The sequence below is a fragment of the Ranitomeya variabilis genome, chromosome 2 (assembly GCF_051348905.1).
Source record: "Ranitomeya variabilis isolate aRanVar5 chromosome 2, aRanVar5.hap1, whole genome shotgun sequence".
Classification (NCBI taxonomy): Eukaryota; Metazoa; Chordata; class Amphibia; order Anura; family Dendrobatidae; genus Ranitomeya; species Ranitomeya variabilis.
In genome coordinates this window covers 193,198,136-193,222,404 of record NC_135233.1, presented here as the reverse complement: position 1 = coordinate 193,222,404, position 24,269 = coordinate 193,198,136, and the positions used below count along the sequence as shown (strand labels likewise).

General features: G+C 47.4%; 1 protein-coding gene across 1 annotated transcript in view; it reads right to left on the bottom strand.

The window, feature by feature from the left end:
• LOC143804851 (uncharacterized) overlaps window positions 1-24,269 on the bottom strand; it is a 79,167-nt gene that overhangs the window by 9,783 nt on the left and 45,115 nt on the right. The window lies entirely within an intron of this gene.

The following is a 24,269-nucleotide window of genomic DNA, read 5'->3' as shown; positions in this document are numbered from 1 at the left end:
CAGTGGTCTAAGATACAAGACATGTGTCAAGTCCTTCAGTGTTTTGAGGAATGCACACGGCTGGTTAGTGCAGACAACGCCGTAATAAGCATGAGCATCCCCCTAATGCGTCTGCTGATGCAAAGTTTGACGCACATAAAGGAGCAGGCGTCTGCACCAGAGGAAGAGGAAAGCCTTGATGACAGTCAGCCATTGTCTGGTCAGGGCAGTGTACAGGACGAGGTAGCGGGCGAAGAGGAGGTGGAGGACGAGGAGGATGATGGGGATGAGTATATTTTTAATGCCGAACCTTTCCCGGGGGCACAGGAAATTGGTTGCGTGTCACGGCCGGGTTCTGGTTTTTTGAGGGACACAAATGACGTAGATTTGCCTGCAACTGCCCCTCAACCAATCACAACCGGAGATTTGACAACTGGAACTTTGGCCCACATGGCGGATTATGCCTTACGTATCCTAAAAAGGGACACACGCATTACGAAAATGATGAACGATGACGATTACTGGTTGGCCTGCCTCCTTGATCCACGCTATAAAGGCAAATTGCAAAATATTATGCCACATGAGAACTTGGAACTAATATTAGCAACCAAACAATCAACTCTTGTTGACCGTTTGCTTCAGGCATTCCCAGCACACAGCGCACGTGATCGTTCTCACACGAGCTCCAGGGGGCAGCAGACTAGGAGTGTTTGGGGTGCACACATCAGAAGTGGCGTTGGACAGAGGGGTTTTCTGACCAGGTTGTGGAGTGATTTTGCTATGACCGCAGACAGGACAGGTACTGCTGCATCAATTGAAAGTGACAGGAGACAACATTTGTCCAGTATGGTTACTAACTATTTTTCATCCCTTATCGATGTTCTCCCTCAACCGTCATTCCCATTTGATTACTGGGCCTCCAAATTAGACACCTGGCCAGAATTGGCAGAATATGCATTGCAGGAGCTTGCTTGCCCGGCAGCAAGTGTCCTATCAGAAAGAGTATTCAGTGCTGCAGGTTCAATATTAACCGAAAAAAGGACTCGTCTGGCTACCCAAAATGTTGACGATCTAACATTCATTAAAATGAACCACAACTGGATTTCGAAATCTTTTGCCCCACCTTGCCCGGCCGACACCTAGCTTTCCTATGAAAAGCTCTTGCCTGTGAATTACTTTTCTAATGTCTAATTTGCTGCAGCTGATTGTACAGCATACGACATGTTTACACCTCCCTAAATGGCAAAACTCCCCACACGGGGCCGTGGTATCGCGACTTGGCGCAAGCACCCGTGAGACTGCTGTTTGTCTGAAGAGGTGGTTGTGCTCGCTTTTGGTTGACGGCATTGCTACTGGGTCCCTCATAGTACAATGTAGTGTCTCTGGCGGTGGTGGTGCGCACCCAACGTCAGACACACCGTTGTAACATGAGGGGCCCTGGGGCGGTCCCGCCGGCCTCAAGAGAGTTCCCCCCTACCCCAGCTCAAAATGTGCTCTACCACGTGCAAAATTATGTCGCACAGCTCCACCAATCTTTAGTCTATTCGCTGACATCATTCAATGTCTGGCACTGACAATACAAATTTGTAGACATCTATGATGCAACTTAAAGTAGTCTGTGTCTGTGTCCTATATTGGCACCATTAAATAGTTACTGCCAAATTACTATGTCAGAAACTCAGTAGATGAGCCCACCCCTGTACCTAAGTATGCCACCTTTTTTTTTGTTTTGGTTGTTTTGCGAGACATTAACATCTATTTATATTTTGGGAGTACTGGGACAGACACTCCTTGCACTACTCCTCCACTCACCACCAAGCTGCCTGTGTATCCATGTAACCGCTGTAAAGCTGCCATGAGCCTATTGTTTGTTATTTTAGGCCTTTGATAGCCTGTCTGCGGTCCCTACTTTAAATACTACTCCACTCACCACCAAGCTGCCTGTGTATCCATGTAACCGCTGTAAAGCTGCCATGAGCCTATTGTTTGTTATTTTAGGCCTTTGATAGCCTGTCTGCGGTCCCTACTTTAAATACTCCTCCACTCACCACCAAGCTGCCTGCCCGTGTATCCATGTAACCGCTGTAAAACTGCCATGAGCCTATTGTTTGTTATTTTAGGCCTTTGATAGCCTGTCTGCGGTCCCTACTTTAAATACTCCTCCACTCACCACCAAGCTGCCTGCCCGTGTATCCATGTAACCGCTGTAAAACTGCCATGAGCCTATTGTTTGTTATTTTAGGCCTTTGATAGCCTGTCTGCGGTCCCTACTTTAAATACTCCTCCACTCATCACCAAGCTGCCTGTGTATCCATGTAACCGCTGTAAAGCTGCCATGAGCCTATTGTTTGTTATTTTAGGCCTTTGATAGCCTGTCTGCGGTCCCTACTTTAAATACTCCTCCACTCACCACCAAGCTGCCTGTGTATCCATGTAACCGCTGTAAAGCTGCCATGAGCCTATTGTTTGTTATTTTAGGCCTTTGATAGCCTGTCTGCGGTCCCTACTTTAAATACTCCTCCACTCACCACCAAGCTGCCTGTGTATCCATGTAACCGCTGTAAAGCTGCCATGAGCCTATTGTTTGTTATTTTAGGCCTTTGATAGCCTGTCTGCGGTCCCTACTTTAAATACTCCTCCACTCACCACCAAGCTGCCCGTGTATCCATGTAACCGCTGTAAAACTGCCATGAGCCTATTGTTTGTTATTTTAGGCCTTCGAAGCCTGTCTGCGGTCCCTCCTTCCACTAGGCCTCCACTGACCAGACCACTGCTGCCCGTGTACCCCTGGAACCAATTTTAAAGTGCCTACAGCCAGCCCATTTTATTGTGTTAGGCCTTCGAAGCCTGTCTGCGGTCCCTCCTTCCACTAGGCCTCCACTGACCAGACCACTGCTGCCCGTGTACCCCTGGAACCAATTTTAAAGTGCCTACAGCCAGCCCATTTTATTGTGTTAGGCCTTCGAAGCCTGTCTGCGGTCCCTCCTTCCACTAGGCCTCCACTCACCTGACCACTGCTGCCCGTGTACCCCTGGAACCAATAATAAAGTGCCTACAGCCAGCCCATTTTATTATGTTAGGCCTTTGAAGCCTGTCTGCGGTCCCTCCTTCCACTAGGCCTCCACTGACCAGACCACTGCTGCCCGTGTACCCCTGGAACCAATAATAAAGTGCCTACCGCCAGCCCATTTTATTATGTTAGGCCTTCGAAGCCTGTCTAAGGTCCCTCCTTCCACTAGGCCTCCACTCACCTGACCACTGCTGCCCGTGTACCCCTGGAACCAATAATAAAGTGCCTAGAGCCTATTTTTTTATTTAATTTAATATTAATAAAGCCAGGATGAACTACGATATACCACGCTATGAGCTACCCAGTTGACAATTCTTTTGCGAGAAAAGCCATCCCACCCCTCCACCTGCATGTTAAAGACCGCATTGTCCTTGCATTCTGTCAATTTGTCAGTCCAAAGGTATACCTGACAACAGACACATGGACCTGTAGGCCTGGCCACGGAAGGTTACGTGTCCTTTGTGGCTAAATGGGTTAATGTATTGGATGCATGGTCCACACAGGGGACAGCCTGCAAAGTCTGTCTGCAGTCCCTAGTTCAAGTTGTCCTCAACTGAATAAAGCTGAGCTTCTACCTTCTGGCTCTGATTAACTGCTGTTTTTAAAAAAATTGGCTGTTCCGTCCTTCTAAAGGTGTCTGCCCCTGCCTGGTGTTGTCCTCAACTGAATAAAGCTGAGCTTCAACCTTCAGTTCCAAACATACAACAGAAAACTGGTACAATACAAAAAGTGGCCTCCAGCTACAAAAACTTTCTCCTACAAGTAGTTAACTGACAGTTTTTTTTCCAGTGAAAACACAGATATGGCATCCAACGAGTGTTGTCCTGTCTCGTCTTCTTTATATTATTGCCAAGAAGCTGCAACTGAATAAAGCTGAGCTTCAACCTTCAGTTCCAAATTACCATTTTTAAAAATGCCATTGGCTGTTCCGGCCTACTAAAGGTGTCTGTCTGCCCCTGCCTGGTGTTGTCCTCAACTGAATAAAGCTGAGCTTCAACCTTCAGTTCCAAATTACCATTTTTAAAAATGCCATTGGCTGTTCCGGCCTACTAAAGGTGTCTGTCTGCCCCTGCCTGGTGTTGTCCTCAACTGAATAAAGCTGAGCTTCAACCTTCTGTTCCAAATTACCATTTTTAAAAATGCAATTGGCTGTTCCGGCCTACTAAAGGTGTCTGTCTGCCCCTGCCTGGTGTTGTCCTCAACTGAATAAAGCTGAGCCTCAACCTTCTGTTCCAAATTACCATTTTTAAAAATGCAATTGGCTGTTCCGGCCTACTAAAGGTGAATGTCTGCCCCTGCCTGGTGTTGTCCTCAACTGAATAAAGCTGAGCTTCAACCTTCAGTTCCAAATTACCATTTTTAAAAATGCCATTGGCTGTTCCGGCCTACTAAAGGTGTCTGTCTGCCCCTGCCTGGTGTTGTCCTCAACTGAATAAAGCTGAGCTTCAACCTTCTGTTCCAAATTACCATTTTTAAAAATGCAATTGGCTGTTCCGGCCTACTAAAGGTGTCTGTCTGCCCCTGCCTGGTGTTGTCCTCAACTGAATAAAGCTGAGCCTCAACCTTCTGTTCCAAATTACCATTTTTAAAAATGCAATTGGCTGTTCCGGCCTACTAAAGGTGAATGTCTGCCCCTGCCTGGTGTTGTCCTCAACTGAATAAAGCTGAGCTTCAACCTTCAGTTCCAAATTACCATTTTTAAAAATGCCATTGGCTGTTCCGGCCTACTAAAGGTGTCTGTCTGCCCCTGCCTGGTGTTGTCCTCAACTGAATAAAGCTGAGCTTCTACCTTCTGTTCCAAATTACCATTTTTAAAAATGCAATTGGCTGTTCCGGCCTACTAAAGGTGTCTGTCTGCCCCTGCCTGGTGTTGTCCTCAACTGAATAAAGCTGAGCCTCAACCTTCTGTTCCAAATTACCATTTTTAAAAATGCAATTGGCTGTTCCGGCCTACTAAAGGTGAATGTCTGCCCCTGCCTGGTGTTGTCCTCAACTGAATAAAGCTGAGCTTCAACCTTCAGTTCCAAATTACCATTTTTAAAAATGCCATTGGCTGTTCCGGCCTACTAAAGGTGTCTGTCTGCCCCTGCCTGGTGTTGTCCTCAACTGAATAAAGCTGAGCTTCAACCTTCTGTTCCAAATTACCATTTTTAAAAATGCAATTGGCTGTTCCGGCCTACTAAAGGTGTCTGTCTGCCCCTGCCTGGTGTTGTCCTCAACTGAATAAAGCTGAGCCTCAACCTTCTGTTCCAAATTACCATTTTTAAAAATGCAATTGGCTGTTCCGGCTTACTAAAGGTGAATGTCTGCCCCTGCCTGGTGTTGTCCTCAACTGAATAAAGCTGAGCTTCAACCTTCAGTTCCAAATTACCTTTTTTAAAAATGCCATTGGCTGTTCCGGCCTACTAAAGGTGTCTGTCTGCCCCTGCCTGGTGTTGTCCTCAACTGAATAAAGCTGAGCTTCAACCTTCTGTTCCAAATTACCATTTTTAAAAATGCAATTGGCTGTTCCGGCCTACTAAAGGTGTCTGTCTGCCCCTGCCTGGTGTTGTCCTCAACTGAATAAAGCTGAGCCTCAACCTTCTGTTCCAAATTACCATTTTTAAAAATGCAATTGGCTGTTCCGGCCTACTAAAGGTGAATGTCTGCCCCTGCCTGGTGTTGTCCTCAACTGAATAAAGCTGAGCTTCTACCTTCAGTTCCAAATTACCATTTTTAAAAATGCCATTGGCTGTTCCGGCCTACTAAAGGTGTCTGTCTGCCCCTGCCTGGTGTTGTCCTCAACTGAATAAAGCTGAGCTTCTACCTTCTGCCTCTTACTAACTGCTGTTTTTTAAAAAAATTGGCTGTTCCGGCCTACTAAAGGTGTCTGTCTGCCCCTGCCTGGTGTTGTCCTCAACTGAATAAAGCTGAGCTTCAACCTTCTGTTCCAAATTACCATTTTTAAAAATGCAATTGGCTGTTCCGGCCTACTAAAGGTGTCTGTCTGCCCCTGCCTGGTGTTGTCCTCAACTGAATAAAGCTGAGCCTCAACCTTCTGTTCCAAATTACCATTTTTAAAAATGCAATTGGCTGTTCCGGCCTACTAAAGGTGAATGTCTGCCCCTGCCTGGTGTTGTCCTCAACTGAATAAAGCTAAGCTTCTACCTTCAGTTCCAAATTACCATTTTTAAAAATGCCATTGGCTGTTCCGGCCTACTAAAGGTGTCTGTCTGCCCCTGCCTGGTGTTGTCCTCAACTGAATAAAGCTGAGCTTCTACCTTCTGCCTCTTACTAACTGCTGTTTTTTTTAAAAATTGGCTGTTCCGGCCTACTAAAGGTGTCTGTCTGCCCCTGCCTGGTGTTGTCCTCAACTGAATAAAGCTGAGCCTCAACCTTCTGTTCCAAATTACCATTTTTAAAAATGCAATTGGCTGTTCCGGCCTACTAAAGGTGAATGTCTGCCCCTGCCTGGTGTTGTCCTCAACTGAATAAAGCTGAGCTTCTACCTTCAGTTCCAAATTACCATTTTTAAAAATGCAATTGGCTGTTCCGGCCTACTAAAGGTGTCTGTCTGCCCCTGCCTGGTGTTGTCCTCAACTGAACAAAGCTGAGCTTCCACATTCTGGCTTTCGCCCTATACTATCAGATATTAAACTGCATTTGGCCTACTAGTGTGGTTATGCCCTTGAAACAGTGTCTGCTGCTCTTGGGTTTGCTACTCCACTGAACAAAGCAATGCCGCCTGTTTAGTCCTGTTACCAATTTTGAACTGCATTTAGCCTACTTTATTCTTTGGCCCTATATCTGTTTCCTCCTCATCCTGCCCATTGCCCAGCCACTGCTAGATGAGTCTGCTGGTACATTGACCTAGACCACTACATTCCCCTTATACTCTACACAGCCAGAATCTGACCCTGCTGAAAGTAAGGTTCCCCTTCCCGCATGTTATACCACCTTACACAGGGACAGAGAGGAAGGTGCAGATGAAAGTGCAGGTTCCTTCATCAGGTGGGGGGGCATACTCGTTGGCGACGTCACTGGCACAGGGCCCCTCAGAGTACGCAAAAGTGTCGCTGCTGGTGGGAGGCGCCTCCGCCATGCAAACACACATCGCTGTACTTTGAGGGGCCCTGTGCCAGTGCCAATGCGAACGAGTGGGCCCCCCCTGCTTGCTCAGGATCACAGCACTTGCAACGTTGAAATACTTACCTTTCCCTGCAACACCGCCGTGACGTAGTCCGCATTTCCTGGGCCCACGAAAAACTTGAGCCGGCCCTACTCCCCCCACAACTTTTGCCAAATGACCCCCAATTCCCTATGCCCAACTATTATTATAAAGTTAATTAAGATTGACAAGCTTCAGAAACAAGAATGGATGTTTTTGGCATTAAAATGGGCACTGTAGGTGTTTTCCTGGCCTCCACTCACTGCCGACTATGCTTCCCCATTGACTTGCATTGGGTTTCGTGTTTCGGTCGATCCCCGACTTTTAGCGATAATCGGCCGACTGCACTCGACTCGACTCTGGACAAAATCGGGTTTCACAAAACCCGACTCGATCTTAAAAAAATGAAAGTCGCTCAACTCTAATGACAAGTGTTTTATCTTTCATTGTGGTGGACATGCCACGGAGGCATTCTTCAGAAGTATATACCAGGGTGTGGTAGGTCGACTCACTCAGCTGCTCACAGAGTTGGACACAGGAACATTTCTTCTGCTTGTTTATTTAAATCACGGCGTAAACCAGTGCAGGGTTGAACATAATAAACACGGCCTTTCTGGCAAAAAATGGGAAACAAAAAGATAACATATAGCACAGTCCATATGACTGCTGGGATCTGTCCACTCAGCAGTGTCCAGCACAGTTACACACAAACACTTCTCTGGCGCTCCTTGCCTCCAGACCCACAGACAGAGAAAGAGAATTCAGTGGCTGTGTAAGGAGGTGCCGGGGACAGGGCCGCCATCAGGGTAGTACTGCCCTGACTGGCGTATGGGGCTCGGTGGGCAGAGGGGGCCCGCATCGGGCCCCGTCTTATCTGCTCACCAGGCCCCTCCCACAGGCGCTGCAGCAGTTCAACATTATTGATGTGCGGGTGCGGGCCCGCACATCAATAGTTAACAACCGCCAGCCAACTGGAGGCTGGCAGCTGACTTCAGCCGCAGCGCACCCTTCGCCGGTGTCTGACATCATTGTCAGCCGCCGGCGAGTGCATGCTTCAGCTGCGTGGACTCGGGAGCTTCGCCCACCGCAGGAGCACGGCCAGGTAAGAACAACTCGTGTGTTTTTTTGTACGCGGTGATCCATGGGGCCCCGGGGCAGCTGGAGGGAGAGGAAGAATGCTGGAGACATGGGGGGGGTATGAGGAAGAATGCTGGAGACACGGGGGGGGGGGGAGAATGCTGGAGGCTGGAGACACGGGGGGGAGAGGAAGAATGCTGGAGACACGGGGGGGAGGAAGAATGCTGGAGACACGGGGACGAGAGGAAGAATGCTGGAGACACGGGGGTAGGAGGAAGAATGCTGGAGACACGGGGGGTATGAGGAAGAATACTGGAGACACGGGGGGAGAGGAAAAATGCTGGAGACACGGGGGTAGGAGGAAGAATACTGGAGACACTGGGGGGAGAGGAAGAATGCTGGAGACACGGGGGTATGAGGAAGAATGCTGGAGACATGGGGGGAGGAAGAATGCTGGAGACACGGGGGGAGAGGAAGAATGCTGGAGATGCGGGGGTATGAGGAAGAATGCTGGAGACACGGGGGGAGGAAGAATGCTGGAGACACGGGGAGAGGAAGAATGCTGGAGACATGGGGGGGTAGGAGGAAGAATGCTGGAGACGGGGGGAGAGGAAGAATGCTGGAGACACGGGGGTAGGAGGAAGAATGCTGGAGACACGGGGGGAGGAAGAATGCTGGAGACACCGGGGGAGAGGAAGAATGCTGGAGACACGGGGGGAGGAAGAGTGCTGGAGACACGGGGAGGAGAGGAAGAATGCCGAAGACACGGGGGTAGGAGGAAGAATGCTGGAGACATGGGGGGTATGAGGAAGAATACTGGAGACACGGGGGGGAGGAAGAATGCTGGAGACACGGGGGTTATGAGGAAGAATACTGGAGACACGGGGGGAGAGGAAGAATGCTGGAGACACGGGGGTATGAGGTAGAATACTGGAAACACGGGGGGAGAGGAAGAATGCTGGAGACACGGGGGTATGAGGAAGAACGCTGGAGACGGGGGGAGGAAGAATGCTGGAGACACGGGGGGAGAGGAAGAATGCTGGAGACACGGGGGTATGAGGAAGAATGCTGGAGACATGGGGGGAGGAAGAATGCTGGAGACACGGGGGGAGAGGAAGAATGCTGGAGACACTGGGGGTATGAGGAAGAATGCTGGAGACACTGGGGGGTATGAGGAAGAATTGCTGGAGACACGGAGGGGGAGGAAGAATGCTGGAGACACGGGGGTATGAGGAAGAATGCTGGAGACACGGAGGGGAAGGAAGAATGCTGGAGACACGGAGGGGGAGGAAGAATGCTGGAGACGCTGGGGGCAGAATCCTGGAGACACTGGGGGAAGAATCCTGGAGACACTGGGGCAGAATGCTGGAGACACGGGCAGAATGCTGGAGACACTGGGGGCAGAATCCTGGAGATGCAGGCGGCAGAATACTGGGGGCAGAATCCTGGAGACACGGGGCAAAATCCTGGAGACACTGGGGGCAGAATACTGGGGCAGAATCCTGGAGACACTGGGGGCAGAATTCTGGAGACACTGGGGGCAGAATCCTGGAGACATTGGGGGCAGAATGCTGGAGACACTGGGGGCAGAATGCTGGAGACACTGGGGGCAGAATGCTGGAGACACTGGGGGCAGAATGGAGATACGGGCATGATTGGAGATACGGGGCAGGATGAAAGACATGGGGACATGATTGGAGACACTGGGGGCAGGATTGGAGACACTGGGGGCAGGATTGGAGACAGATTGTGCAGGATCATGGGGCAGGATGGAGACAGATGGGGCAGGATGGGGAGATCATATGGGGCAGAATGGATACTCATGAGGGCAGGATGTGAGAACATATGGCTGGAGCCAGGAATGAGACACACGGGGGCCAGGATGGGGAATATTGTTACCATACGGGCTAATTAAAGGGATATTATTACTGCAGGGACGTATTTATTTTATTTTTTGAGGATACTGGTTAAAATGGGGGGGCGGTCCTGTTACTGTGTAGAGTGACACTATGTCGCCTTTTTTTCTTCATGTGGTGTAATGTAGAAGTTGGGAAAAATTAAGTAATGTGTTCTGCAAACGGAGCTCGAGATAACTGTGTTATTTCCTGCAGAGACGAGCCCTGTCTGGAAGAAGTGACGGCGGTCTGTGCTGGATGAAAGTTGAAAGATGAAGGACTTCACCTAGAGACGTCACTGGTGAGTCAGTGTGTTACCTATACACTGACACTATACACTGTATACTATATTGATTAATAAAACACACTAGTGATGCCGAGGCATCATAGACAATCACTGATATATAGAATTATTATTAATAGATATTACAATACCCGGAAATCACCAAATGTGCCAATAGTGTGGTGATAGCACCACAAAGAGCTGACCCCCTGACGAAGGAACAGTGCATCCGAAACGCGCGTCGGGGTGCACCATATCAATTGGCAGTCCTTATAACGAATCCCATATATTGTAAGTAAGTGACTCTGTATGTTATTCGCTCATAGCACCTTATAGATTGCACAATTTTTGCACTATATGCACCTTTTAGTGTTTTTTCTTACACTTGATTAATTATTGATGTATGCACAGTGTATGCACTTTTCATATAATATAAAAAAAAGTGTCCTTTTGTTTATAGCACTTTTTTACTCATATGCTATATAGGGTGCTTGCTAGGACAAATATATACAGTCCTTACGGGTATTACTGTATATGATATATAATATGCCTGCCATATGATATAAATTGATATGTGCACAAACAGTTTTTTAAGTATATACATACTAATATTATCTTGATTTTATATGTTTTTATATTGATGGTTTGATATTTTGCCACTAAATAATTAAATATTAATTCATTTGCAATACTCTCTGTTGTGATGGTCTTTGGTACAACTATGTTGGGAGCACGATTCTTTTACTGTATACTATATACAGAGGTCCTGTGTATAATGTTACCAGTGATCACTGTATTACCTATACACTATATACAGAGCTCCTATGTATAATACCACCAGTGATCACTATTACCTGTACACAGACACTGCATACTAAGTACAGATCTCCTGTGTTCAATGGTACTTATGGTGATAGTATTGTGGGTTTTTTATTACTGATCAGTATTGTAGTATTCAGTCACTATGTGGTGGTAATATGTGGTCTGGACATGGTGTTGCGGTATTTGTCCCTTGTATGTGCTATTTGGTCACTTTGTGGTGGTAATATGTGGTCTGGTCATGGTGTAGCGGTATTTGTCCCTTGTATGTGCTTTTCGGTCACTCTGTGGTGGTAATATGTGGTCTGGTCATGGTGTAGTGGTATTTGTTCCTTGTATGTGATATTATTCGATCACTGTGGTGGTAATATGTGGTCTGGTCATGGTGCGGTGGTATTTGTTCTTTGTATGTGATTTTATTCGGTCACTGGTGGTAATATGTGGTCTGGACATGGTGCAGCGGTATTTGTTCCTTGTATGTGAGATTATTGATCATTTTAAAAATTGAAAAATAAATAAAAATATACCTAAATTGCATTGCATATTTTAGCAAATATTTAATAGATTACAGCAGAGTAGGTCCCGGCCAAAAGTGTCTACCGTGTTATGGTTGCGGCTTAAAAAAATCTTTTGGCCAAAACAAAAGTTGCCGGCTATATGTGTGATCTAGTGATGGGAACTGTTAATGTGTGATAGGTGAGAAGTGGAGTTTTTCCAAGAGAGAGCGGTGGGACTGTGGACAGTTCGAGGGGTGGAGCCTGGGCGGAGTCTCAAGGGGGCCCCAAAAAATTTGCCAGTATGGGGCCCCGAAATTTCTAGGGGCAGCCCTGGGCGGGGATCCTAACGAACCTCCTCTCTCCTGGACATTATATGAGTGTCCCATGCGGCACCCTGATGGTTCACCCCTGTGTTAGTGTATAAGTCAAGTATTAGTGTTTTATCAATGTATTGTGCAAACCATACTGAATATGTTATCTGTTGCATATGTTGAGATTAGGGATAGAAGGGGTTAAAAAGAGGGGTCGGTCCAGCAGGCTGACTGGACAGGAAGTGCCTGCTTCTGCAGCAGAGCCTGGGCAGGCTTGCCTGAGGCAGGATGTGCTCCGCTGCCAAGAGCAGAGGGTACCCCGGTCGAGGGGGACACTGACTGCCAAGGACTGCCTGGCAGTGTGGACGGGCCCTAGTGTTGTGGGACTGTCCCCAGAAGGACTTTTGTGGCTCCCAAACCCAGATAGGAGCTGGTGATGCTGGACCAGCTCATGGAGTCACAGGGATAGCGCAGGAAACATTACTTTATTTTCCTCTTGTTACCTCCTGTTCATTAAAAGTTTTCTAACGTTGGACAGAATCGTGACCTGTGGTTTATCTGAGGATGTTTCCAGTGCAGAGAGCAATCCTTTGATAGAGGTAACTGACTGTGCTGCAGGATCAGGACTTTGTCTTTCTATGTGCAAGGGGCCGGGGTGCTTATGGACTGTTGCTTTAATAGACTTGGGCATGACTACCACCCCGTGCCACCTTGCTACAGCTGGACATTTAGCCCCTTTCCAACATCGGGGGTAATAGTACGCCGATGTCTGACAACCTCCCTCTGATGTGGGCTCCGGCGCTGAGCCCACAACTTTCCTGGCACATATCAGCTGACATGTGCCCGAAACAGCAGCAGGTAGAATCGCAATCCACCCGCAGCTATTAACCCGTTAAATGTGCTGTGAGCATTTATCAAGTGCTTCCAGCAATTGCGCCAGAAATCCGCCCACCAGTGACCCCGTCACGTGATCGCAGGTCACCGGTGTGTTGACATGACAACCAGAGGTCTACTGGAGACCTCTATGGTTGTCTGTTGTGAAATTGGATTTTGGGCTCCCCCGGTGGCCACTGGTGGAATTGAACTGGTGTGCATCATCCTCTCTGTTCACCTGTTTCCATCAGGATGTGGGAGTCGCTATTTAGCCTTGCTCCTGTCACTTCCATGCCGGTCAACATTGTAATCAGAAGCCTTTCTGTGCATGTTCCTGCTGCTAGACAACTCCCAGCTAAGTTGGACTTTAGTCCTTGTTTGTTTTTGCATTTTGTTCCAGTTCACAGCTGTAGTTTCGTTTCTGTGTCTGGAAAGCTCTTGTGATCTGAAATTGCCACTCTGATGTTATGAGTTAATACTAGAGTCTTAAAGTAATTTCAGGATGCTGTTTTGATAGGGTTTTCAGCTGACCATGAAAGTGCCCTTTCTGTCTTCCTGCTATCTAGTAAGCGGACCTCAATTTTGCTAAACCTATTTTCATGCTACGTTTGTCATTTCATCTAAAATCACCGCCAATATTTGTGGGGGCCTCTGTCTGCCTTTCGGGGAAATTTCTCTAGAGGTGAGCCAGGACTATATTTTCCTCTGCCAGGATTAGTTAGTCCTCCGGCCGGCGCTGGGCGTCTAGGGATAAAACGCAGGCTACGCTACCCGGCTACTGTTAGTTGTGCGGCAGGTTTAGTTCATGGTCAGTTTAGTTTCCATCCTTCCAAGAGCTAGTTCTTATGTTTGCTGGGCTATGTTCTCTTGCCATTGAGAACCATAACAGTTTGACCGGCCACAAAGGGTTAAATTAATTGACAGAGAAAGGAGAGAAAAGAGAAGTCTGCTGAAGATTTTTTTTTTGTTTCTTCAGTTCTGAGTGTGCTTGTAATTGAATCTCTTGCAAGTCTGCCTATATTGCAGCCTTTCTCTCTCTCTCTCCTTCTAATCCTGGAATGGCTCTGTGTTCACCTGTTTAAAATGGATATTCAGAGTTTAGCTGCAGGTTTGAATAATCTCACCACGAAAGTTCAAAATTTACAAGATTTTGTTGTTCATGTTCCTATATCTGAACCTAGAATTCCTTTGCCTGAATTTTTCTCGGGAAATAGATCTTGCTTTCAAAATTTCAAAAATAATTGCAAGTTGTTTTTGTCCCTGAAATCTCGCTCTGCTGGAGATCCTGCTCAGCAGGTCAGGATTGTGATTTCCTTGCTCCGGGGCGACCCTCAGGATTGGGCTTTTGCATTGGCTCCAGGGGATCCTGCGTTGCTCAATGTGGATGCGTTTTTTCTGGCCTTGGGGTTGCTTTATGAGGAACCTCAGTTAGAACTTCAGGCGGAAAAGGCCTTGATGTCCCTATCTCAGGGGCAAGACGAAGCTGAAATATACTGCCAGAAATTCCGTAAATGGGCTGTGCTTACTCAGTGGAATGAGTGCGCCCTGGCGGCGAATTTCAGAGAGGGTCTCTCTGATGCCATTAAGGATGTTATGGTGGGGTTCCCTGTGCCTGCGGGTCTGAATGAGTCCATGACAATGGCTATCCAGATCGATAGGCGTCTGTGGGAGCGCAAACCTGTGCACCATTTGGCGGTGTCTACTGAGAAGACGCCAGAGAATATGCAATGTGATAGAATTCTGTCCAGAAGTGAACGGCAGAATTTTAGACGAAAAAATGGGTTGTGCTTCTATTGCGGTGATTCAACTCATGTTATATCAGCATGCTCTAAGCGTACTAAGAAGCTTGATAAGTCTGTTTCAATTGGCACTTTACAGTCTAAGTTTATTCTATCTGTGACCCTGATTTGTTCTTTATCATCTATTACCGCGGATGCCTATGTCGACTCTGGCGCCGCTTTGAGTCTTATGGATTGGTCCTTTGCCAAACGCTGTGGGTATGATTTGGAGCCTCTTGAAACTCCTATACCCCTGAAGGGGATTGACTTCACCCCATTGGCTAGCAATAAACCACAATACTGGACACAAGTAACTATGCGGATTAATCCGGATCACCAGGAGATTATTCGCTTTCTTGTGCTGTATAACCTACATGATGTGTTGGTGCTTGGATTGCCATGGCTGCAATCTCATAACCCAGTCCTTGACTGGAAAGCTATGTCTGTGTTAAGCTGGGGATGTAAGGGGACGCATGGGGACGTACCTGTGGTTTCCATTTCATCATCTATTCCCTCTGAGATTCCTGAATTCTTGACTGAATATCGTGACGTTTTTGAAGAACCTAAGCTTGGTTCATTACCTCCGCACCGGGAGTGTGATTGTGCCATAGATTTGATTCCGGGTAGTAAATACCCTAAGGGTCGTTTATTTAATCTGTCTGTGCCTGAACATGCGGCTATGCGAGAATATATAAAGGAGTCCTTGGAAAAGGGACATATTCGTCCTTCGTCATCTCCCTTAGGAGCCGGTTTTTTCTTTGTGGCTAAGAAAGATGGCTCTTTGAGGCCGTGCATTGATTATCGGCTTTTGAATAAAATCACGGTTAAATATCAATATCCGTTGCCACTGCTGACTGATTTGTTTGCTCGCATAAAGGGGGCCAAGTGGTTCTCTAAGATAGATCTCCGTGGGGCGTATAATTTGGTGCGAATTAAGCAGGGGGATGAGTGGAAAACCGCATTTAATACGCCCGAGGGCCACTTTGAGTATTTGGTGATGCCTTTTGGTCTTTCAAATGCCCCTTCAGTCTTTCAGTCCTTTATGCATGACATTTTCCGTGATTATTTGGATAAATTTATGATTGTGTATCTGGATGATATTTTGATTTTTTCGGATGACTGGGACTCTCATGTCCAGCAGGTCAGGAGGGTTTTTCAGGTTTTGCGGTCTAATTCCTTGTGTGTGAAGGGTTCTAAGTGCGTTTTTGGGGTTCAAAAAATTTCCTTTTTGGGATATATTTTTTCCCCCTCTTCCATCGAGATGGATCCTGTCAAGGTTCAGGCTATTTGTGATTGGACGCAACCCTCTTCTCTTAAGAGTCTTCAGAAATTTTTGGGCTTTGCTAACTTTTATCGTCGATTTATTGCTGGTTTTTCTGATGTTGTTAAACCATTGACTGATTTGACTAAGAAGGGTGCTGATGTTGCTGATTGGTCCCCTGCTGCTGTGGAGGCCTTTCGGGAGCTTAAGCGCCGCTTTTCTTCCGCCCCTGTGTTGCGTCAGCCTGATGTTGCTCTTCCTTTTCAGGTTGAGGTCGACGCTTCTGAAATCGGAGCTGGGGCGGTTTTGTCGCAGAGAAGTTCCGATTGCTCCGTGATGAGACCTTGTGCTTTTTTCTCGCGTAAATTTTCGCCCGCCGAGCGGAATTATGATGTTGGGAATCGGGAGCTTTTGGCCATGAAGTGGGCTTTTGAGGAGTGGCGTCATTGGCTTGAGGGGGCTAGACATCAGGTGGTGGTATTGACTGACCACAAAAATCTAATTTATCTTGAGTCCGCCAGACGCCTGAATCCTAGACAGGCGCGCTGGTCGTTGTTTTTCTCTCGGTTTAATTTTGTGGTGTCCTACCTGCCGGGTTCTAAGAATGTTAAGGCGGATGCCCTTTCTAGGAGTTTTGAGCCTGACTCCCCTGGTAATTCTGAACCTACAGGTATCCTTAAGGATGGAGTGATATTGTCTGCCGTTTCTCCAGACCTGCGGCGGGCCTTGCAGGAGTTTCAGGCGGATAGACCTGATCGTTGCCCACCTGGTAGACTGTTTGTTCCTGATGATTGGACCAGTAAAGTCATTTCTGAGGTTCATTCTTCTGCGTTGGCAGGTCATCCTGGAATCTTTGGTACCAGGGATTTGGTGGCAAGGTCCTTCTGGTGGCCTTCCCTGTCTCGAGATGTGCGAGGCTTCGTGCAGTCTTGTGACGTTTGTGCTCGGGCCAAGCCTTGTTGTTCTCGGGCTAGTGGATTGTTGTTGCCCTTGCCTATTCCGAAGAGGCCCTGGACGCACATCTCGATGGATTTTATTTCGGATCTTCCTGTTTCTCAGAAGATGTCTGTCATCTGGGTGGTGTGTGATCGTTTCTCTAAGATGGTCCATTTGGTTCCCCTGCCTAAGTTGCCTTCTTCTTCCGAGTTGGTTCCTCTGTTTTTTCAAAATGTGGTCCGTTTGCATGGTATTCCGGAGAATATCGTTTCTGACAGAGGTACCCAATTCGTGTCTAGATTTTGGCGAGCATTCTGTGCTAGGATGGGCATAGATTTGTCTTTCTCGTCTGCTTTCCATCCTCAGACTAATGGCCAGACCGAGCGGACGAATCAGACCTTGGAGACATATTTGAGGTGTTTTGTGTCTGCAGATCAGGATGATTGGGTTGCTTTTTTGCCTTTAGCGGAGTTTGCCCTCAATAATCGGGCCAGCTCTGCCACCTTGGTGTCTCCCTTTTTCTGTAATTCGGGGTTTCATCCTCGATTTTCTTCTGGTCAGGTGGAATCTTCGGATTGTCCTGGAGTGGATGCTGTGGTGGAGAGGTTGCATCAGATTTGGGGGCAGGTAGTGGACAATTTGAAGTTGTCCCAGGAGAAGACTCAGCTTTTTGCCAACCGCCGGCGTCGGGTTGGTCCTCGGCTTTGTGTTGGGGACTTGGTGTGGTTGTCTTCTCGTTTTGTCCCTATGAGGGTTTCTTCTCCCAAGTTTAAGCCTCGGTTCATCGGCCCGTACAAGATATTGGAGATTCTTAACCCTGTGTCCTTCCGTTTGGACCTCCCTGCATCTTTTTCTATTCATAATGTTTTTCATCGGTCATTATTGCGCAGGTATGAGGTACCGGTTGTGCCTTCCGTTGAGCCTCCTGCTCCGGTGTTGGTTGAGGGCGAGTTGGAGTACGTTGTGGAAAAAATCTTGGACTCCCGTGTTTCCAGACGGAAACTCCAGTATCTGGTCAAATGGAAGGGATACGGTCAGGAGGATAATTCTTGGGTGACTGCCTCTGATGTTCATGCCTCCGATTTGGTCCGTGCCTTTCATAGGGCTCATCCTGATCGCCCTGGTGGTTCTGGTGAGGGTTCGGTGCCCTCTCCTTGAGGGGGGGGTACTGTTGTGAAATTGGATTTTGGGCTCCCCCGGTGGCCACTGGTGGAATTGAACTGGTGTGCATCATCCTCTCTGTTCACCTGTTTCCATCAGGATGTGGGAGTCGCTATTTAGCCTTGCTCCTCTGTCACTTCCATGCCGGTCAACATTGTAATCAGAAGCCTTTCTGTGCATGTTCCTGCTGCTAGACAACTCCCAGCTAAGTTGGACTTTAGTCCTTGTTTGTTTTTGCATTTTGTTCCAGTTCACAGCTGTAGTTTCGTTTCTGTGTCTGGAAAGCTCTTGTGATCTGAAATTGCCACTCTGATGTTATGAGTTAATACTAGAGTCTTAAAGTAATTTCAGGATGCTGTTTTGATAGGGTTTTCAGCTGACCATGAAAGTGCCCTTTCTGTCTTCCTGCTATCTAGTAAGCGGACCTCAATTTTGCTAAACCTATTTTCATGCTACGTTTGTCATTTCATCTAAAATCACCGCCAATATTTGTGGGGGCCTCTGTCTGCCTTTCGGGGAAATTTCTCTAGAGGTGAGCCAGGACTATATTTTCCTCTGCCAGGATTAGTTAGTCCTCCGGCCGGCGCTGGGCGTCTAGGGATAAAACGCAGGCTACGCTACCCGGCTACTGTTAGTTGTGCGGCAGGTTTAGTTCATGGTCAGTTTAGTTTCCATCCTTCCAAGAGCTAGTTTTTATGTTTGCTGGGCTATGTTCTCTTGCCATTGAGAACCATAACAGTTGTCACTGCCGGCTTGCTGTGAGTGCCGCCCAGTGGTCGGCGCTCATAGCAAGTGAGTAAATCAGCTACATATAGGCGAACTGATCATTGCCTATATATAGCTGAGCCGATCGGGTTATGGCAGCTTCTAGTTTCCCATGCAGACTATTGAGGCATGCCAAAAGTTAAAAAAAAAAAAAAAGTTTTTAAAAATAAAAGTTCAAATCACCTCTTTTTCAAACATACACATATTTGGTATCACTGCATTCAGAATCGCCTGATCTATCAATAAAAAAAGGATTAACCTGATCGCTAAGCGGCGTAGTGAGAAAAAAAGTAAAAACGCCAGAATTACTTTGTTTGGTCGCCAATACATTGCATCAAAATGCAAAAACGGGCGATCAAAAGATCGTATCTGCATCAAAATGCTATCATTTTAAACGTCAGCTCGGCACACAACAAATAAGCACTCACCCAACCCGAGATCGCGAAAAAGTCCTAGTGACTTTGAAACGCGTTGAGAATAAACCATCATCTTTATCTTCAGTACGCCTGGTGTTGTGAATTCTGCTTTTGGGTTCCCTCCGGTGGTAGTAAGTGGTAATGCAGTTGTCCCTGGGTTGCAGTCCTGGTCAGGTGTGTCTGCTGATTGCAGTTCTGACTGGGGTATTTAGGTGTGCAGGATTCATTAGTCCTTGCCAGTTGTCAATTGTTGTTGGGAGGTGTAGGACCTCTGCCTGGTTCCTCCTGCCTTTCTGCCAAATCAGCAAAGATAAGTGTCTGGTTTTTTTTTTCCTGTGGCACACATGCTGTGTGCTTCACAATTCAGTGCTATTCTTTGTGTTTTCTTGTCCAGCTTAGATTGTGTCAGTATTTTCTCAGTCTTGTTGGATTCTCTGGAGTGGCAGATATACATTCCATGTCTTTAGTTAGATTGTGGAACTTTTTGTATTATCTGTTGTGGATATTTTTGGAAGGGTTTTAATACTGACCGCCTAGTAAGCTGTCCTATCCTTTCCTATTTAGCTAGAGTGGCCTCTTTTGCTAAATCCTGTTTTCTACCTGCGTGTGTCTATTCTTCTCCTACTCACAGTCATTATTCGTGGGGGGCTGCCTATCCTTTGGGGGTCTGCTCTGAGGCAAGATAGCATTCCTATTTCCATCTATAGGGGTATTTAGTCCTCCGGCTGTGTTGAGGTGTCTAGGGTTTGTTAGGCACACCCCACGGTTACTTATAGTTGCGGTGTTAGTTCAGGATTTGCGGTCAGTACAGGTTCCACCGATTCCAGAGAAAGTTTTCATGCGGCTCCAAGGTCACCAGATCATAACAGCCTGGACATTAGTCTTTACAGTAGCGCAGATGACATCCACAAAACTCCTAGATTGAATATCAAGGTAGGCTGTGGCATACTTATGGGGAGCTAGGATCCGATCCATGTCCTTCTGTAAGATGCACTCTGTAGGCCGAAAGGCATGCTGTTATATTGAAAGCACCCAACAGGTGTCGAGAAGGCATTCTTCTCCTTGGTCAGGTCGAGGGTGGTAATGTACCTCCAAGGTCCAAGTCTCTCAATAAGTTCATCGACAGAAGGCATCAGGTACACATCAAGTTTGGACACTTCATTCAGCCTGCGGTAGTCATTACAAAACTGCCACTCACTGTGGCGGTTTTGGAACGAGGATGATGGGACTCGACCACTAACTTTTGGACACATCTATCACTCCTAGCATTTTCATTACCTCATTTGAGATTACCTCACAGCGTGCTTTGGGAATTCTATATAACTTAAGATTCACCCTTATATGCAGCTCTGTCTAGTGTTGAGCGATACCTTCCGATACTTGAAAGTATCGGTATCGGATAGTATCGGCCAATACCCGAAAAATATCGGATATCGCCAATACCGATACCCGATACCAATACAAGTCAATGGGACTCCAGTATCGGAAGGTATCCTGGATGGTTCTCAGGCCCTGGGATCCATATTCATGTAAAAAATAAAGATTTAAAATAAAAAATATGGATATACTCACCCGCCCGGGGGCCCCTGGACCTTACCGATTGTAACCGGCAGCCTCCGTTCCTAAGAATGAGCAGTTTAAGACCTTCGATGACGTCGCGGCTTGTGATTGGTCGCGTGCCGCTCATGTGACCGCTCACGCGACCAATCACAGGCCGCGACGTCATCGCAGGCCCTAAACTCCTCAATGAGGTCATCAAAGGTCTTAAACTGCTCATTCTTAGGAACGGAGGCTGCCGGTTACAATCGGTAAGGTCCAGGGGCCCCCGGACGGGTGAGTATATCCATATTTTTTATTTTAATTCTTTATTTTTTACATGAATATGGATCCCAGGGCCTGAAGGAGAGTCTCCTCTCCTCCAGACCCTGGGAACCATACACTGGGAACTTCCGATTCCGATACCACAAAAGTATCGGAACTCGGTATCGGAATTCCGATACCGCAAGTATCGGCCGATACCCGATACTTGCGGTATCGGAATGCTCAACACTAGCACTGTCAGATCGTCATTCTCCACCACCTGGATACGCCCCAGCAACTTTGAGAATTGGTCACAGTTCCCTTGCAGCCGTTATTGACACTGTTGCTTCTGGGCTGGCAATAGAGTCTCTGCAATTGTGACATCCTCCACTTTGGCTTTAGTATGAGCTCCCAGGCAAGGGCTTCCAGTGATTCCCGATCTCTCCACAGCGTTAGAAAGTTCACGTGGTATACTTGGTGCGGCTTTCTTCATCCTGGCTGGTGGACCTTGTAATTAACCTTGCCCAGTTTTAACACCACCTCGTATGGGACTTGCTCTATGATGCTCTGGTGGGGTGTGACCTCGGCTTCCTAGGATTCCATGGCGATATCCAGGAGCCCTCACGGACGTCGACCATACAGGGGCTCGAACGGCAAGAAACCAGTGGAAGCTTGAGGAACTTCCCTGACAGAGTAGAGCAGGAACAGAGGCAGATAGTTCGAGTCGCAACCATCCATCTCAATGACCTTCTTGAGCATAGCCTTTAAGGTCTTATTGAAGTGCTCCACTAGGCCGTCTGTTTGCGGATGGTAGATGGAGGTTCACAGCTAGGCAATCTGGAGGACCCTACACAGCTCCTTCATAAACTTGCTTATGAAGGGTGTCCCTTCGTCTGTCAAGATCTCCTTTGGCATGCCAGTCCTAGAAAAAATATGGACAGGCTCTCGGGCTATACACTTGGCGATGAGTTCCTAAGTGGTACTGCCTCTGGGTAACGGGTCGTATAGTCCATGACCGTCAGAATTTATTGATGTTTCCATGCAGACTTAACTAGGGAACCTACTAGGTTCACTGCAATTATCTCAAATGAGACCTCTGTAACAGGTAATAGGACTAGTGGACTTCAGAAGCGGGAAGAGGGTGTGTTTTCCTGGCACGTGTGGCTGGACCTACAATAATGTAGGATCTCTCGGTAGCATCCGTGCCAATAGAACCTCTGAATTATCCTCTCCTGAGTTTGTTTGTTTTTTACACCCAGATGCGCCCCCCCCAAAAAAAATAAAATAAATAAATTGGGCCATATCTAAAACTCTCTGCCAATAGGGACCTGGAAACAACAGCTGCTCCACTATTTTCCCTCCCCTCATTTTAGTCACCCGATACAAAAAGTCTTCATTGAGTGCAAAAGTGTAGGAACCTGGTGTCTGCCCCCGGCTCTTGAGTAAACTCGTTCCAGAAGGTAATATTATCAAACACCCACTTTAAGGTAAGGTCCCCACTTAGAGCAGTCCCAAAGTTCTCTTGGGACACTGTCAACTCAGGGAGGTTGATCTCCTCGGTCACCGTCTTGTGATCATCGCCGGCAAGGACACATAGTGGGACCTCATCCAGCTTTGATTTTGATGGAGTCTCTTCCCGAGAAGTTTGGATTTTGACCGCGATGCTCGGTACGGCCCCCTTTTGACGTAAGTCCCAAAATAAGGAAAAATCCCAGCCCAATATAACTGGATGTATCAAGTGCTTCACTACCTCGACCTCATGGAACTTGGCAACACAGTCTGCTCCCATGGTTACTCTGGCCAGTGGGCATAGTCCTTGGAGTCTCCGTGTATACAGCGAACACCCACCAATTTGTCAGGGATCAACTGGTGGGGAAGTGTAACACTGATCGGGGTCACCAGACTACCCAAGTCTAAAATTCCAAGTACCAGTACCCCATTAACTGACACGGCACATGCCAGATATGCATAATAAGAACAACGCCGCCCTAGGTTGCAGTCCATCGGTTCATTGGTTCAAAGGACATATGACACTGGGTGGCTACATGTCCAGGATTGTGACATCGCCAACAGACCACTCGGACTCGTTGGGCTCTAACCAACATACAACTTCCCGGCATACCAAGATTTCATTTTTTAACTTGGTGTATTACTTGTAATCCTGCAGTGCTAAGTCATAATACGCCTTTTGGGGTTCACCTGCCAAATATGGTGCCAGCACCTCCTCTCACTGCTCTGGCGGAAGTCGCTCCCGATCAGCCATTCTCTCAAAAACTGTGATAAAGGCATTCACTTCATCCCCCATGGTCATTTTATGCATGGCCCATCTTACTGTCTTCCGGGCGTGAGAGTCGTCATATGGACCTGGGGAAGGGGATCCGGCCTCCCATGAACCACCTCTGCGAGCATCTCAATCTGCTGCTGCTGTTGTCAGTACTGGTCTTGTTACTGCTGTTGTTGGAGCTTCAGCAGAATCTGTTGCATAAGCAGCGTACTTGTCTTCTGATGTAGCAGCTGCACATGTTCCAGTCACCACCACTTGTGATAGGTTGACTCTCTCGGCTGCTCACAGAGTTGGACACAGGAATGATTCTTCTGCTGGTTTATTTAAATCACAGCATAAACCAGTGCAGGTTTCAATAAAATAGACACGGCCTTTCTGCGAAAACCACGAAACAAAAAGATAATGTATAACACAGTCCTTACACTTGAGGGAATCCGCCCACTCGGGTTACAATCAGTGTCCAGCACAGTTGCACATAAACACTTCTCTGAAGCTTCTTGCCTCCAGGCCCACAGACAGAGAAAAAAACTCAGTCGCAGGACATTTAACATGCTGAACCACAGCCTGAGGGTATGTTTCCACGGGGCGTAATGGCTGCGTTTTGAATGCAGCTCCTACCCCGCTCCGCCCAAAGCGCAGCCCCCCTTTGTACGTGCGGTGATTCCGCATGTGTTCATTGAACACATGTGGAATCACCGCATCCTATCCATAGACTGGGTTATTTATCTTGCGGAGACAGAGCATCTCCGCAAGATAAATAGACATGCTGCGGTCTAGAAAGACGCGCCGCATGTCCGGATACGCAGGACTGCCGGATGCAGACATGCGCACATAGTGGAGATGGGATTTCATAAAATCCCCTCCACTATGCTGTAACATCTGGACGCTTCGGATTGGACACTGTTGATGTACGCAGT